The following is an 18,647-nucleotide window of genomic DNA, read 5'->3' as shown; positions in this document are numbered from 1 at the left end:
CAATAATATTATAATAACTTTCTGTGGGGACAGATGGTAACTAGAGCTATCACGGTGATGATTTTGTAATATATAAAATAATTAAGTCATTCACCTAAAGCTAACCTAATGTTACCTGTCAATTATAATTCAATAAAAAATAAAGAAAAAAAAAACACATGGCAAATAAGTGACAGACTAGAATACAAATCCACGTCAGCCTACCTCAATATATCATGCTCCAAAAACACATCACTTTCAACTAATTATATGTTTCTTGCTTTATATTAAAATGCCTTCCAATATTAAAATTCAGGGAGTGTTATAGGTGAGAATTACAAATACGGTGAGAGGAATACAGAGTGGATAGTGTAAGAATAGATCCATAGCAGATAAGTTACACTATAATGTAACCAAGATGCAAATGAAAAGGATCTTTCTCTCTCCCCCTACCTCCTTCTCTCTCTCTCTCTCTGTCTCTCTCTCTCATTTCCCAATAAAACAAAGAGGAGACAGCCTAAAAGAAGCCAATTCTTATCTTTAAAGCAAGACACAGTAATACAATGAAATATATTTTTTAAATTGATGGAATTCCAGGCAAGATTTTTAAAAAATCTTTCAAAGCTAAAATGAATAAAGCATAAGTTCCAGTAAGTACTTGGTCTTATTGGCAGCAACGTACTGAGAGCTAAAGTTTTAACCTAGCTTCCTTCTCAAATACTCCAACCATGCAATAAGGCCCACTGTAAACACTGTTCAAAGAAGCTCTCACTTTGCATCTCATGACTCATCTCATGCTTTAGCACTGAATGCAGATTGGCACAGATATTATATTGCACTCCTACTCAGACATTCCTTCCCTTCACCATCATTTACAGTATGCAGTGCAGCTAAACTGACCCGTACGTGCAACTCAATAGGCATAGAGGATTGAGTTACTCACATGAGAATCAATTTTACACTAGACTAAAACAAAAAGTTCCCCTTAAAGTGCCAGATAAGAAGCCAAAAATACACACGATTTCTTTGGAGGCAAAAACATCACACTGTCTCCTTTCTAAGATATAGGGTAGTTGTAAAATGAGCCATAAAAAATTAAAATTCAATTTTCTAATCAATGTCTTGACTTCAGATCAGAAAGATATCAGAAGTGGCTCAAATAGAATGATTTTCTCCTGCATAGACTTTACCTCCCATGTTTGTGGGGACTGCAAATTCTTCTAAAGGTAGTCTTTTAAAAGGAATGACAGCCATAGGGTGACAATGAATTAAAATGAAACAGTTACTACTGAGCCTAACAACAAGCCCATTTTTAGATCTCAAGTTCCCGTGGTCTGACCTTGGTTTAAAGTTGAAGTGAAATGTATAGATATTTTAAAATCTGGAAGCCAAAATCTAGGCAAGAACCTACATATTATTTTGCAAATTATTTATTTAATTATTGATCCAAACTTGCCATTTTGATATTTGACATGACACAATACATCTAGAGTACCATTTTGACTCTATATCTGATTCACACTCCTAAGATCCATTGCAGTTGCCTAGGCCTTAGGAATGTAAATCAAAAAATATACTCTCTAATAACAATTACACTGTATTCATACTCTCTGTTGCACCAACATATGTCATAAAAATGGGCATATTTTTGATTGTATAAAAAATATTAAGACTGTCTCATTTCCATGGTTCCCATCAGTAAGTTTCCAAGATTTTAGGCTTTTTAAGTTTTTGTGTATTAGATGTTTCAAGTTTAGTTGAGGCTAAAGGGTTGTGCCATACAATGCGGCATGCAATTGATTTAGGAGAAGGCAACTAATTTAATTTAGGGGTAAGATGGCATTTTACCCTGTCTGCACAATGAATCTTAAGTCAAATGGTACCCTTCCATAGAAGCAAGAGAAATACATATTTCATTTCCTTTTGATTAGTTACAGTTAATTTGAAATAGCCCTAGGTGACAGACGTGCACATTTAACAAGAAATATCTCCTTAAGAAATCCTCCAAACGTGCTTACTGATGTTCGCTATCCTCTATTGCATACTACAGAGACTTAATATCCAGTCCACTAGCCATGCACATCAATTTCTTCCTTTGATTTTCAAGGGTAATTTAAGGGCTAATTAGATGTTCCTTAAATGCCTGCATGGCACTACTATACAGAAGACTGAGTATCATTAGTAAAATCTTCAATGCATAGAAGAAAATATCAGGCTACTTGGAGTCCTATTATATTCCTGTCAATTTGAAGTTACTCTGAAATTATACTAATTTCAATTACAGATTTCCATTTACAATCAAAGGTTATTCCCGAAGGGTCAGACTATGTAGAATAATTAAGAGATCAAATTAATAACACCTATCTCTCCACAAAGTAGAGGCAGTGCTGTTAACATGTCAATGTGGATTAATAGCATAGGTTACATAGCCATCAACAGAAAATCTTGTCATGTTTATTTACAGATTTGAGTCACTATTCTTATTCTAGAATTCTATGCTTTTTAAAAATTTTGCTAAGGAATCTTACCATGAATTTTCCTGTCTGAGGATCACAAATTAAAGCACTTTTTTCTTCTTCATATTAGATCACATCTGTGTGTTCTTCTTGCTGTGCTTCCTTTTCTCTCTTACTGTTAATTCAACTAAATACTCATTCACACCTATCATTATCTTCTTTCTAATTTTTAGGGAGAAGTTCTTATTTTTTTGAAATTTTATTTAAGTGATCTCTATACCCCATGTGGGGCTCGAACCCATGACCCCAAGATCAAGAGTTGCATGCACTTCCAAATGAGCCAGGCAGGTAGCCCTGAGAAATTCCTATTTTTAAGGTGGTAAACATGGTTGTATTTTTATTTTCTAGCTTATATTCCTTTTCATATTATTCCCAAGTCCTTAACTCAGATTCCCGAAAAGATCAGTGTTCTCATGACCTAGGAATTTGTAGCTTTTGCCAACTCTACTGGATGCTGCCTCTAGGACCTGGGAAAGGCAAAAGAAAAAGAGAATACTGTCCCCTTTCCTTCTCCCTCCGTCACCTGAATTCCCTGGCAGAGTAGTGAGTAGACCTAGACCCAGAAACACTGTAGTTGTGGCTGCATGACACTTATATATGAAGAAGCAAGAAATAGACAGGAAAAACATTTCACCCTAAAGCATGGAAATGAGGGCAGAGAGGCTACTGGACAATGGTAGTAGATCACTTAGAAAGAGGAAGAACTCCACAACTCTAAGGCACTTGACAAGAGTGTCCCACTGATTCTTTTTCAGTGTGTTACATAGCTTACTAAGGTTCTACATATTGGCAGACTGAAAAGATAACTGCAGGATTAAATGACAGATGACAGAACTGAAATGCATGGTCCCTGACATCTGCTGCAGGAAGAGCAATGAAAGTTTTTAAAAGGAGGAGTTTTCAAGAAATGGCAAAAGGAGAAAATACGAGAATGAGGTCCATTTAATGAGAGAGAGAGAGAGAGAGAGAGAGAAAGAGAGAGAGAGCTGCCTAGAGGAAGTCTAGCATCTTCAGTTACAAATAGGGTAGGTGGATGCTGCTGAGTTATTTGTTTTTTATTTCCACTGAAGCCAAGACAAAAGGAAATGAGTTTAAATTGCAACAGGAGGGATTAAAGTTAGACATTAAGGGAAAAAAACTTCCTAATGAGAAGGCTGGTGAGATAATGGAACACATAATTGAGAGGGCTGTGGAAGCCTCTATCCCTGGAGATGTTTAAGAATAAACATCTATCTTTCTGGGGCCATTTCAGACAGAGAACAGCCTGGAGTATTAGAATGGAGATTTTTAGATTTATCCCCCAGGCCTAAAAGACTATTATGCTTATGTAAGACAGGTTGTTCAGTGGTGCAGCTATCCACTGAAGCAACAGTGACCAAGGATAGGATGGGAAGCAGGCAGCAGCACTCTTCTTTTGACCTTGCTCTGATCAAAGCAATTCTCAGAGCACTCGATACAAAGCCTACACCCAGGTGTGGCTAATCTCATAATAGTTCATGAATGAGTCTCATGTGGATTTCACAGGGTACAGCAAGTTTGGACCATGCTCCTTCGTTAAGTAAAGGGATTGTAAAAATGTCTTCATTTAGAAAGGGAAGCAAATTGTAATGCAATGAGGAGACTGAAGTTTGCTTATCTTGTTACTACCAAGAATAATCCAGTAGGATATCTAGACTGGTTTGGAGAGGAGCCAGCTGTTCCATATCCTTTCAGGGCCAGAAAGGAGATACACGGCAGACACCAATCCATCCAGCACAGAAAGCCTACTGTGTGCAGACTCTGGCTGAAAGGTAGGGGTACGAAGAACCCAAACAAAATCTCTATCCTCCAGAAGCCCACAGCAGGGTTGAGTTAGGACATACTGATCCCTATTATAACGCAATGGAATTCTATCTACGCTGTGCATGCACAAATGGGGATGAAGCCATGACCCAGGCAGATAGGGGCACCAGGAATATGGAGAGAGACAAGAATGGTCTCAGACAATATTTAAGTTGCAAAGGCCACAGAAGTCAGCTGGCCAGAGTGTAGGCAAGATGGGATCCTAGGTAGAAGAGCTACATGTCTAGGGATGAGGGAGACCTCAGGACAGGATAGAACATGCTTCCTGCTAAGAGCTGCAGATAGGTCAGAATGGTAGCTGCATACATTGCTAGTGGCAAGTGCAAGAGAAGGGGCTGGGGACCCAGGAGCCAGATCACAAAGGGACTCAATAGCCACGGCAGATAACTGGGTGTTTATTGTGAAGGCAACCAGGACTTCAAACTCTAGAGGTATATGATGAGATCACATGTGTCTACACAGGCTGCACAAGATCAGTAAACTCAGCTAGCAGCATAGTGGGCTGAGATTTCTCAGTACCTGTAATAGGGGCTGGGTCAGGTGAGCATTCAAATAACTGCCAGGCTGGTAAGACTCATACACCCAAGCCACAGTCCTATTTTTATTGGATTAAGCTGCTGTCTAAAGCTTCAGTAGGGCAAGCCTGCTCCTCATCCTGCTTCTACGCCCAATAGCTAAATGATGAGATCATAAAACTGCGGGCAACTCTTGGCATTTATTTCTTAAAGAAAAAAAAAAGCTCATGGTTGGCTAACACCATTCTTAAAGAGCAGCTTATACCACTTATACCCTCCTGACACCAGGAATTAAAAAAGAAAATGTCAAGAATTAGAGTTCTACTTTATCATCATTAAATATCTGCGGTTTTAAAGCAATTATCATTGTGCTTTACCCATCAGCTATGCAATGTTTATTCATGGTCTCCTACAGACACAAAAATGTTTAGGAAATCAACTACGAAGATAAGTGTGGCCATTGGGGACAATTCACTTGCTGATGATCATTTTCACCAAAAGCAGGGAGCAGGGTTATGAATCATCTGTGACCACTTATGCTTAAGCTGAATACATTAAAATTTAATAGTTTCGACACAAGAAGCCAGTCATAAGTCTGCACATCAAGGCACTAATGTGTTAGGCCTAATTGTACTTAGATGAAGTAAGTCAAGAATGCATGGCAGCCAACTGTATTTTGTTGTAAAATGAAAATTATGAATCTCTAATCACAAGTGAGGAGTCTTTTTTTTACAATTCATTATTCATGAATAATGAATTATTCATTTTCTCAAATGTTATTGCTACAGCCTTTTAAACTTTCCTACTCCTCCACTTTCAAAGTGATAAATGCCTGAGGAGTTAGTGGTCTCAGGCTTTTGAATACAATAAAGTGCTTTTTCAACATGATGCTGACTTCTAACATTAATTCCAGTTTATGAGTGCAGGTTGGCTATTCAAGGTTAGGACTGTCATCTTTCATTTGGTCTAAGAGATAATAGGTTCATTAAAAAAAAAAAAATGTCTTATTCCAAGAATGGTCATTCCTAACAAAGTCCAAACTTTGAATTAGGCCTCCTCTATAATCTGGCCCTGGCCTGCTTTACCAACCCCATCTCCTGTCATTCTCCCCAGTCACCTGGACCTTCTTTCCTACTTCCTTTGAATCCTTTGCATTTCTTCTCCCCACTTTCAGGATGTCTCCTGCTCCCCCTGCTCTCACTCCCAACACCACCACATACACATTCATACACCTGGCTCCTCCCATGTTTACATCTCATTTCAGATGACCCCTCCTCAGAAAGTCTTCCCTAAGTGCCTCCTCCCCCTGCCAGTTACCCTTTATCACACTATTCTGCTTATCGTCTTCATATTACTTAAAACGCTTTGTAAATATCTCTTTTGTTCCTTGTGTATTGTCTTCCCCACCAGGATGGATGCTTTATTAGGGCAGAGTCCTTGTCTATTTTGTTCATGACTGCCCACTCAGACTCTAGGATGGTGTAATAAGCACATAGCAAGTACTCAATAAAGATTTACAAAATACATGAATTTTTAACCCCAGGAAATAATGATTTCATCCTGAGATCACCTCTTCAGTTAAGCAAGCAAAATTTATCCCCAGTTCTTCTCACATCTTTCTACAAACTGACTTTGTGACCATCAAAGGGCTGTACCCAAGCAATCAGTAGGGCCTTGGGTTATACCCTGGAACTGCTGTAGGTAGAAGACTGCCTCACAGACCCTCAATGAGAGAAGGATCCTGAGGCCCTACCAGTGAGGAGGGGTAAAGAAAAAAAAAAGAAACCGAGGTTCAGAGAAGTTGAATAAAAAGCCATCTGCCTGTCTTTCAGCATCTTTCATTCCATGGAGGATGCCTCCAGCCAACTGTAGGATCTGTGGAAAGAAGAGATCTGGAAGCAGCCTAGAGTACTATCAACTTGGATCAACACCTTAGAAATGCCACAAATCCATATGCAGGTTAGTTTCAGACTGAACCTCCTTTGCCCAGGACCACCCTTCCTCAGTTGTCATGGTCCATCATCACTGTTTTCCTGGTTAGAGCCTCTTCTAAACAGATCATTAGCCAGATTGTTTTATGCAATGAGCTGATGCTACATGCAAAAGGAAAGGAACTAAATAGGTCAAGTTAATAGAGACTAATAGAGACTAAGTCTGAGAGTGACTGAAATATATTTTCATAATAAAAATCAAAGTCTGACGGTACCTTTGAGCATTTTATGCTTTCTCAAATTAAGTGATGCTTCTGGCTAGCACTCAACATGTTACTACAATAAAGAAACCTTAGATTCAGATATTAAATATGAATTGATGATGGCCTTTTAAGTAATTCAAAAAGGTACTCAAATGGAAACTGAGTGCATAATTACTAGACATTCTTGGCAAATGCAAATAAAAAAAGGAAAAGATCATCAGATAAGCATTCCAATTAAGCACCTTGGGATTATTGAGAGATAATTTTACAAGTATTCAAGACAGGGTTATTGTGGTATTTTTTTTTTTTTTGGAGTACTACTAAGTTTTTTACAACACTTCTTTGAAATATTATTATTGGCATTTGTAGGAGACCTGAAGCCAGGGAGAGGAAAGGTAACTGGTTGTGCTATAAAATCCATGCCTAAAATGATAAAGGCTCAGAAAAAGGGGCTTAAGTAAATATTTGCTAAATAATTGATGAGCCAGATAAACACTGGAGGAACAGAAAAGCTTAAGTTTCAATTCCCAGCCCCACATACAACCTTTAGATTAGGCTGGTCTTCTTTTAGACAGGCTTGTGCTTCTCATTACTTATTAAAACAAGATTTTGGAATGCCCACTGAAGTCATTCAAATTGCCCTTTTGTACCTTAGGCAGCTAACGTGGCAATATAATTTACAGAGGATACATTATGTTAGACTTTACAAAGGTTCTATGATGTTCTCAGATGCCCACCAAGGAGTCCAGCAAATTGACACCTCTAAAGTCATTTTCCTGGCATCCTGAGATGAATTTAGTGCCAGCTCTTCAAATGTGAATAGCTCATATGTCATCCCATTATGCCACCTGGCCTCAAACCAGCACACCTTTAAAATAGATTTATTTAGGCTATAAACTTACAGGACAGTGCCTCTGTCTTCAAATATATTACATTTAAACAGCTGGGAAAATAAAATCCTAACTTTTCAAGGCTGAAATCTCTAAGGGCAATTTTAAGGGTGAAGAGCACTATCAAATTGTTACAGACACAAATATAGATGATGTTTTACAACATATAAAGAAAAAAACTCACAAAAAACAAATTTTAAGATGAGAAAACTCTTGAAAGTTTACCATCCTTGTGTTTTCCTTGAAAATCAGTTAAATGCTATTCAACACAGTAAGTGGTAGGGGTTTCACAATTTTAATTAGAAACTAGTTCCAGATAGGGAACATATTCCACCAGTATGTCAGAGAATATATAATTCACTTTATATCAACAAACTCATTCATTCCTATTGCCCTAGAAGACATTTGTTATCTAATGAATCTTTGTAGATTATTAATTAACTCATAAGAAATTAGGCTGAGTCTCAAGAAAAATCACCTAGTGACACTGGGAATCCAAATGTGAGTTACTATATAACATCATGCACTGCTAAGTGTCATCAGTTATATAAACAAAAAGAGTGATCACATATTTTATGCCCACATAGATTTTATGTTCTAACTTAAAATGCACATATAGCAATTAGAGAACTAGACAGTGTAATATGAAGTGTCAATGGGAAGTACTGAAAGTTACAAGTATTAGCTTGAAGCATCTTAAATTACTAACATTATTTTACTCTATAGGAGTTAGAATAATTAGCAAAGGGTAGAATATTCAGGGAAGGCTTCCTGCAGGAAAAGTGGACATGAGATGAGCATTTTTAAAAAAGATTTTATTTATTTATGAGAGAGAGAGAGAGAGAGAGGCGCGCAGAGACATAGGCATAGACAGAGGGAAAAGCAGACCCCTCGCAGGAAGCCTCATGCGGAACTCGATCCCCAGACCCTGGGATCACGACCAGAGCCAAAGGCAGATGCTCAACCGCTGAGCCACCCAGGATGTCCTGAGATGAGCATTTAAATTCAACATGGACTGAACAGAATTCATCATCCATCTCCCTCAAGCTTTGTTCTCTTCCAAAGATGACTTTTCAGGGAATGGCACACTGGCCAACTGTGAAAGGCAATCTGGGAGTTCTCCCCAATAGCTCTCTTTTACACTCAAGCCTGATTTCTAATCAATTACCAGATTCTGTTGAGTTTATCTCCTGAAAAAGTTATCATATCTACCTATTCTTCTTGATCTTCATTGCTACTTCCCAAGACTGAGCTTCTGTCATCTCTTGCTTTGATGGTATTTAACTCATTTTGAAACTGAATATCTGTATAAATATTCCATTAAGTGACAACATAGGCTTCGTGATGCTAGAGACCATGCCTATTCTGCTCACCTCAATTTTTCCACTGCCTGCAACAGTTCCTGGAACATAAGGAAGTAAAGAAATTGGCTAATGGAGCTAAGGTTCAATATAAAGATGAGTAAGAGAAGAAGAACAACTATAACAATTATGAAGATCCCAGACCTAAAACAAGTTTGGTATTGTTCTAATTAGGAATAGGGCTGATACCATGTCCATCTGAAGATATAACAAGATAAGGAGAAAGTACTGATTTATGCAATGTAGTGCTTAAATTTGCTATTTCTATAAACCAAAAAAAGGAAGGGTTAGCAAGACACATAAAACTTCATTACCATTAACAATTAGGAATACTTTATACACATAAAATATATAAAAGAAGAAATGCTACAGAACCTATAAGAGCTCAGTAGAAGTATGTCAGCTCCCACCTCTACCCTCATCTTGCTCCATTTCAGTAGCACGTGACAACGCTGACCTTGGAAACCCTCCCCTCTCTTGGCCTTCACGTGGTGACTTTCTCACAGTTTTCCTCTTACTCATTCTTTGGCTGCTTCTCTTCAATTTCCGATGCTGGTTCCTGCCCTTCTGCCTGACCTCTAGATGCTGGACGGCCTCAAGGTTTAGATGAGGCCCTCCTTCTCTTTTCTCTTTCCACATAATTGAGCCCATTCAGCTTTAAATACCATACAGAGGCTGCTGTATCCCAAAGGTCTCTCTGCAGCTCTGGCTTTTCCTCTGAGCCCCAGACACCTTGACAACCACAAATGGGTGCCCACAAAGCCTCTTGAGTGGAATAGATCCAAACAGATTTTTTATTCTGTCCCCCCACTTAACCCACATGCACGCGCGCACACGCATACACACACACACACACACACACACACACACACACAGTGTTTTTCCCTCAGACTTCCCCATCTTACTAGTACCACTACTGTCCATCTTGTCACTAAAACCAACATTCCAGGAGTCCTCTCTGCTTCCTCTCTCATCTCATCGCTTACATGCAATCCATCACCATGTATGTTAGCCTCTAAAATATGCCCTAGAGCTCTCTAATTCTATCTCTATGGCCACAACCCCAGTCATCATTGTCTATTGCCTACACTTCTACAATAGTCTCTCTAGCTCTCCCCCTGTTTCCACTCCAGCTGTTTTCCAAATCATTCCCTAACAGTAGCCATAGTAATTCTTAAAAACACAGACAAGATCACATAATTTCCCTCCTTAAAACCATTTGATGGCTTCCCACTACTCATAGGATAACATCTAAATTCCTTACTATGGAATGTAAGGAATACATGACTTGGCTCTCCCTGCCACTCTCACTCATTAAGATCAAGCCAGGGAGGCCATGTGTCTTTTGAATACACCAACACCTTTCTTCCCTCCAGGCCTTCAAATTCTTTTATTTCCAGTTTTGTTAAAGTACAATTGACAAATAAAATTGCAATTAAAGTGTGCAATGTGATGATCTGATATGCATACACATTATGAAAGGACTCCTCCATTGAGTTAATTAACATACCCATTGCCTCACATATTTACATTTGAGTGTGTATATGTATGTGTGAGAGAGACAGAGAGAGAAAAAGGCAGAGAGGACATTTAAGTTCCAATTTCTCAGCAAATTCAGGTCTTTAAATTCTATTCCACCAGCTTGGAGTGCTATGCACCTGGTTCTTCATTTTCTCATCCTTCTGCTCATAGAGCCCTTCCCCAATAACCCTGTCTACAGTAGCCTCCATCCCTAACTCTCTCAACTCCCTATTTGTCTCAAGGCACATAACACAACTCACAACTCTTGTTTAGCTGTACAATGGTTTAATGCCTGGCTTCTCCTCTAGAATATAAGTTCCAGGATGGTAGGAATGCTGTCCTTCCTCTTAATTAGCATATCTCAATGCCCACTGCAGTGCCTAGAACATGATGGTATTTTTAAAAATATCTGTTAAATGAACAAACAATAGTCCTACTTCATGAATAAAAACTCCTTTCCCCCTTTTAAGAACTTACGTGTGCCCATTATGCTTCTAATATTGTTCCCTGTGCCAAAAGATGAATTGTTTACAGATGGTGCTATTTAGCTTCATCCCAAATTTATATTTAAGAGACCGCAATATAATTTGTATAGTTTACAAGTCTGAAGGGGAATAAAAAGAAGAAAATATAATGAAACAGAGGAAAACTGAGCAAAATTTAGAAATGGGAGAAGGTAGCAGCAGAAAAGAAAGGGCAGACAATTCAACTGAGATAAATATGAGGCTACAAGATCCCTGAGGAAACCGGAAAACAGAAGAGGATCTGAAACACAATATATGACAGGCGCTGTGCTGAATATATGGTAGTGAATAACATAGACACGGTCCCTCTCCTCATGGAACTTATAGTACAGTGAGATAAATACTAAATAAACACACAATAAAGGTATAATTATGAACTATGCTTCATGCTATGAAGAAAATGCCTGAGAGGCCATGAGAAGAATGAGAAGAGTCAAGGGAAAGTGAGCTATAACTTGGGATAAAGTAGCTGGTGAGGATTAGATCTGTGGCAGGGGGCAGTTTTGGAGGGTGGATAAAGAACAATATTCAAGGCAAGGGAAGAGCATATGCAAAGACAAGAGGCAGGAAAAGTCTTGATGACTGGAACTGAAGGGAGCCTTGAATGCCAAAGGAAGAGATGGTAAGGGAACTGTGGGAAAATTCCTGACAGAGAAATGGATGCAGAGAGAGAGGAAGCAGAGTTCTATAGGGCAAGGTGACAAGCCTGAATTTCCTGATAAGACCAAGTATGTCTTCTTCTGAGAAAGAACAGAAAGACAAAAGATGAGTAAGATTGTAAAAATTTTTAATAAAAAAATGGGAAATAGAGTTTACTTTGGACAACCTTGATCTTCACAGTAGAGAAGGAATGATGGCTTCTGTACAGGTTAGGGGAGGAGAAGAGGTTGGAGCTTGAGCAAAATCATAAGGGTTAACTTCTGTTGGGAATAAGATAGAAAATCAAACAAAAACAAGCAATAGAACTGATTAGCAGAGTAAGGCCCGGGTGAAATCACACAACATGAGAGGAAATAGAAGCAGTTGAGTCCGTTTTATGATTAATTTTATCAACAATTTCCAGTCCCAGAGTAGATCCAAGAAAAGCCAAAGATTTATTCATGACTGGAGATGACAAGGGATCTAAGATGGAAATCCATGAAGTTTCACAAGGCAGAGCAAAAAGGGTTAGTGGAGAGAAAGAGGTATAATAGATATGTTGTAAGGTGGGGCTGGAAGAAAGGAGAGAGAATTGGGTGATAGGAAACTGGGAAAGAGAGGAGATAATGTTCACATGAACAATTCAATTCAAATCAAATTCACAAGGATATGTTGAGCTTCTTTTACATCCCAATTATATTAGATTATATTAGATTCTAGGGATGAATTCTAGCAAAATGAATGACAGCCCCTGCCCTCAGAGATGTCATAGTCTCATAAGCTGATGTCAACAGAGAGTAAACATCTAATAATGATTGCTGGTATAACAGAAATAATAAACTCAAAATAAAAATATGATGAAAATAACATGAAAATTGTTTTTATGATATAAAATGTTCTAATGATCACTACAAATATTTAGCAAATTTATTCATTAGGAAAACTTCTCAAGAGTTACTTTGGTTTCTTTTCTAAAAACTGAAACACAAATCATCAGAAAGCTATAGGGGCACCTGGGAGGCTCAGCTGTGTTCAGTGGCTGGCTCTTAATTTCAGTTCAGGTCATGATCTCAGGGTCATGGGATCAAGCCCCATGTTGGGCTCTGCCCTTGGTGGACTCTGCTTGCAATTCTCTCTTCTTCTCCCCACTTGCACGTGTGCGCACGCTCTCTCTCTCTCTCTCTCTCAAGTAAATAATATTTTTTTTAAAGAAAGCAAGCTTTAAAAAATATAGTGCCCAAATAATATTAATTATATACTTAACTATAATGCTATATAACTGAACAATTATTTTAACTAGTCACACAAGGCATCTGTCCCAAATAATGAACTATGCACTCCTCACATTTCACTAAATGAAGGAAAAGAGAAAAAGGCTTTAGTCATAAGAAGATACAGGCACAAACGCCAAACATAATTGGCACTCTTTCCTCTTACCCTGACTTATTTTTCTGCATTGCATTTTCACTATCTGAAATTTGTTTCCCTGTGTATTGACTGCCCCTTACCAGAATGTAAGCTCCAAGAGGGCAGAGGCTGTGTTTGCCTACTTTGTCACTATGCCCCTAGTACCCAGAATAGTGCCTGGAACTTAGTAAGTACCTAACAAATTTCACCTTGAGATCTCAATCATGGCATGGCACGTGATGTGTTTTCTATGGAAATAATGAAGTTTGAAGTGTATAAGTTATGAGTTTATAAAATGTATAAATTATAAATGATTTTCCACAAGTTAACATGTTTTTTATAATTTTTTTATTTAAATCATTTTGCCAACATATAACAGCCAGTGCTCATCCTATCAAGTGCCCTCTTTAGTGCCTATCACCCAGTTACCCCATCCCCTACCCCCCTTAACATGTTAATTTTAAGAAATTATCACAATCTGGTGTTTGATCTAATTTTGAAAGATTTTTTTTATCTCTTAAAAATATGTAAAAAATGGAACATCAGGTAACTTACACAGTTAAACTGATTAAATGTATGCCACATTGAACTTTATTTTTTCATTGAAATCCACCAGATTTCTATATCTGAGCCCTTAATATTTGCCATTGCATTTGCTCATAACTAGAGTGTCAATAAGCTGGAGCCTTCTATCCCTTGCCATGCTATTCACCAGTACAATGTATTTGCTTCTTGTTTTATGGTTGCAGTCACTTCCATGCTTATTTTTAACAAATGACAAAAGTATCTGAGAGCAGCCAATATGCAAACCCCTGTACTAAGTAAAAATCATTCTATCAGTATTAGCATAAATCACAGCTTCTGAAAGTGACATCACTTTATTTTTTGGTAACATTTTCCACATGACACTGGAATATGGCTCTGAAAGCAGACTTGAAAGAAATATAAAAATTCTGGCTAACCAAAATATTTATTTTTAAATAAAAAAATTAAACATTTTAAAAGCTAAAAGGTACTTTCTAAAAAACATAGTTTAGACATACTGTACAGAGGAATACAAGTAAAGGTGTTTTACTTCTTAGAATTGGATATTTATAATGCTCTAAGAACTACCAGAAACAAGAAAAACATTTTTCATTTTAATTTTTAATTGTTTAAGAAATATCCACATTGCACATAAATCAGAAGGGACTGACTATTCCAATAATTCACTTGAATAAACACATTTAAAATGGGGTTTCTTTAAAGTTTGGCATAAAAAGATTTTTTTAAAAGAATCTGGGAGCATGAACCTGGCTCCATTCAGGATGGCAATTCAAAGTGGAAGAACGTTCTCTTTACTTGCTAGGGCTGCTCAATGTCATCAGAGCATTGTTCCTATTTTAGGCCAGGTGTATTGGCCGGAATTAAAAATGTCTAAGACTTAGGAATGAGTCAAACTGTATTGTCTGCCCTATCTATGGATATTCCCATTATGCATATGTTTTAATTGTTTAAATGAAAATGACATAATATGAAGTAAGTCTTAATGACTGTCTCACATAAGTCACTGATTGATGAATTGTTTTTAAGCACTTAAAATACTTTATCCAGGCACCCTAAAATCTAAAGATGAATGAAAAACAATAAATACAACTTTAATAATATTCATCAATTTCCACTGAAAGCAGAGAAATGTATTCTTACTATTAAAGATGTAATTCCTTGGACAGATGGCTGGTATTAGAAGTAAAAGTTGAAGGGAAGAAAAAAGGAAGTATGTTTGTTGCAATTTTGAGGTGAACCAGTAAAACCTTCCGGTTGAAGACAGAGTCACTGAGGTAGCAAAAGCTGATGGGGGTGGGTAAAAGTCAAAGGGAAGAATACCGGACAAACTGTTACCAGTTTGTAGTGAATCTGCAGAAATCCCTTCATATTAGCAACTGCTGGAATAAATACCATTTTTCATCCTCATCTTTGATGATAAAACAGTGCCAAGTATGACCAGAATATGTGAGAAAAGTTCTTTTTCATATAATGCAAAAGTTCTTTTTTATATAATGCAAAGCCCCAGAAATAATTATCTTCCTGAGGGATACTCCACTGTGCTGAGATGCTCTTTCTTTTGGCTAATCTATACAATTTTTAAAGATGCTGCAAATTACACGGAGTTAGGGTTTCTATTATAATATTTCATAATATTTCATATCAGAAAAGGCAGCTGGGAGAGGGTAAAAATGGGCATTTTACAGATTTGTCTATATGACAGGACTAAAGACAGAGTTAGAGTGATGTCCTTTAAAAGTTATTTAATTTATCCCCCTGCTTTCAGGCAGGGTTTTTCCCAAATTATCTTTAAACTGTCAAGTATCCACATTACTTTAAACATCTGCAAGGAAGGAAATTCCTCAAACTCCCCTGGTATTTTATTACTGTATTAACAACACTACTTCCAAGAACTGGGCTTTGGTCATCACATTGTAATTAGTTACCAGCCAGCTCGTCTATCAACAAGTATTTGCTAAGTACACACAGGGAGAAATGTTATTCTGTTAGGTCTTTGATGGTAGACCTTTCCCTAAACTTACTTCTAATTGCTTCTTCTGTCAAATACAACTCTAATCCTGGATTCAAATATTCTTCCACTAAATTTCCATTCATCCCATTATGGACTCCCTATTACACTGGATAAGAAGGAGTATCCTATTAAAAACTGAACTTTTTCTTTACTTATACAATTAGATATTCAAAACAATTTTGAAATAGTATGTTGTTTAAAACCAGGAGACATTATCTCAATATTTCAAGTGAGGAAACTGTGGCCTTAGAAAAATAAGTATCTGCACAATTATTAAACGGCCTTGTCCTTGTCAGTGTGGTTCCTGCAAATCAACTTTAATTTACCACCTCACCATTCACCCTTCCTACTCTCTAACAAATCATTATAAAACTTTATTTCCCCAAAACTCATCAGCTGCATTTCACTAAATTTTCCCTTTTTAAAAATTTCCATATATTCCCCACTTACATCTAAGTCCTCATTTTTTTTCTCTTCTCAATACTAATTTCCTTCAGCCTACCCAATATTCTAGATGATTATTTTATCTCGCCAAAGTTTCCTTTTAACATGAATGTTGCATTTTAGTACTCTTTTCTTGCCACCACCTCCTGACCTTCAAGCACTTCTAAATATCATTTTTGAACAGAAGGAAAGAAAAGAAATAAAAACCCAGACTATAGCCTACTTCTTCCGTTTGTCTTCCTATATTGTTCCCTCCAGTTATAGAAGGGTCTTTGCTTGAGCTTCTTCTATCCTTGATAGTACTGACATCATCTCTTCTGGGAATTCTTTAAAATCACTCCTCCCTATAGAATCCACTTCTTGTCCCAGATTTGTAGTACTGCAGCTAAATCCCAAATCTAGCGTTTCCCTCCTTATGTACTCCCTCAGAGGTTTCATCAAATTGCAAAGTTTTAATGATGACTCCAAAGCTCAGGATACTAAAATATACTTTTTAAGCTTCAGTGTTTCCCTTAAGCTAGAATTCCTCAGATCCAGCTGTTGATACACAACCCCTCTTGGATGCATTTCAAGCTCATCATATTTGAAATGAAGCACATTATTGATAACAAAATTCACTTGCCAACTTAATCATTTCTATCAATGGCAACTAAAGAACTTGATGGACTATCTGTATTCTTCTCTATTTGTCATACTTTCTTTTATTCTGCATACCACAGTCAGATTAGTACTTCTAGAGCACTGCTTTTTATGTCAGAGCTTATGAACCTATAATAGCTTCTATTACTATCTGCATTATGCTCAATCCCTTTAATTTAGCTTTTCAAGTTCTTATATCAAGTAGTGTTTACTGATCTACCCAACTGAATTTCTTTTTTTAAAAAAGATTTTTATTTATTTATTCATGAAAGGCACAGAGAGAGAAAGAGGAAGAGGCAAAGACACAGGCAGAGGGAGAAACAGGCTCCACGCAGGGAGTCTGATGTGGGACTCAGGCATGATCCTGGGTCTCCAGGATCACGCCCTGGGCTGAAGGCAGGTGCTAAATTGTTGAGCCACCCAGGGATCCCCCCCCCAACTGAATTTCTAATCTGAAACTTAGCCAGTTTACTTACAGACCCACATATCCTTGCTCAGAGCCCTAACTATGTATATATAACCTGCCATCATTTTTTTTAAAAGTCCAAAACTTATACCTGCTTTAAGACTTATCCTTTTTATAAAAAATGCTACTGATTCATTCTAAAAATGTAAGGTAAACCATTGTCAATTTCCTACTTTTGATACTACAGTTATATAAAATGCCACCATTAGGGAAAGCTGAATAAAGGAACACGGGATTCTGTGTAGTATTTTTGCATCTTCCTATAAGTCTATTATTCAAAATATCATAGATATTTTCTATTATTTCAAAGTAAGAAGTTTAAAAATATATTTTGACATCACTTGTATATATACCAGGCATAAGTGGGGTGCTGAGATCACAAAGAAGGATACAATACATACTGAGCCTTCTGTGCATGTCTACCTTCTATCTGGGAGTGTTACAGATTAAACTGCGTCTTCTCCCAAATTCACAGATTGAAAACCTGACCTCCAATGTGACTGTATTTGAAGACTGGGCCTTTAAAGAGGCCATTAAAGTTAAATGAGGTCATAGGGGTGGGGCCCTAATACAAAAGGAATGGTGTCTTTACAAGAGGAAGAAGAGGCACCAGGCATGTACACATATAGAAAAAAAATGCCACATGAGGACACAGATAAAAGGTCGCCATCTGCTTACCAGGCAGACAGACCTCAGGAGAAATCAAGCCTGCCAGCACCTTGATCCCGGACTTACAGCCTCCAGAACTGTGAGAAAACAAATGTGTGTTGTTTAGGCCACCCAGCCTGTGGTATTTTGTTATGGCAGACTTAACAGACTAATACAGCAGTGAGGGATGCAGTAAAACTATTAAACTATGGTACTGCATGATAAGCACTATAATAGCCATACACCCAGAGACCAAGGAGCACAGAGCAGAGAGGGACTAGTGCTGCCAGGAGGACTAGGAAATGCTTTGTGAAACATCATTTCAGAAATTAGTGGTAACCTTACCACCAGCCAGAGACTGACTCTCTAAGCTAAGGAAACTACAGAAGCCTGAAAAGCACGGTGTTATTTAGAAAATATTAAATAATTCAGTACCAGTAAAGAATCTTAAGGATGAAAGTGCAGGAGTTAACAGCTAGAAGAAGAATGTTGGTCTATTTCATAA

General features: G+C 37.6%; 1 protein-coding gene across 14 annotated transcripts in view; it reads right to left on the bottom strand.

Annotated features, from left to right (window-relative positions):
- The window catches only part of BBS9 (Bardet-Biedl syndrome 9), a 433,010-nt gene that overhangs the window by 37,576 nt on the left and 376,787 nt on the right, over window positions 1–18,647 (bottom strand). The window lies entirely within an intron of this gene.

Source organism: Vulpes vulpes, chromosome 7 (assembly GCF_048418805.1).
Source record: "Vulpes vulpes isolate BD-2025 chromosome 7, VulVul3, whole genome shotgun sequence".
Classification (NCBI taxonomy): domain Eukaryota; kingdom Metazoa; phylum Chordata; class Mammalia; order Carnivora; family Canidae; genus Vulpes; species Vulpes vulpes.
The sequence above is the reverse complement of the archived record's forward strand: the minus strand, read 5'-3'. Positions and strand labels throughout refer to the sequence as shown.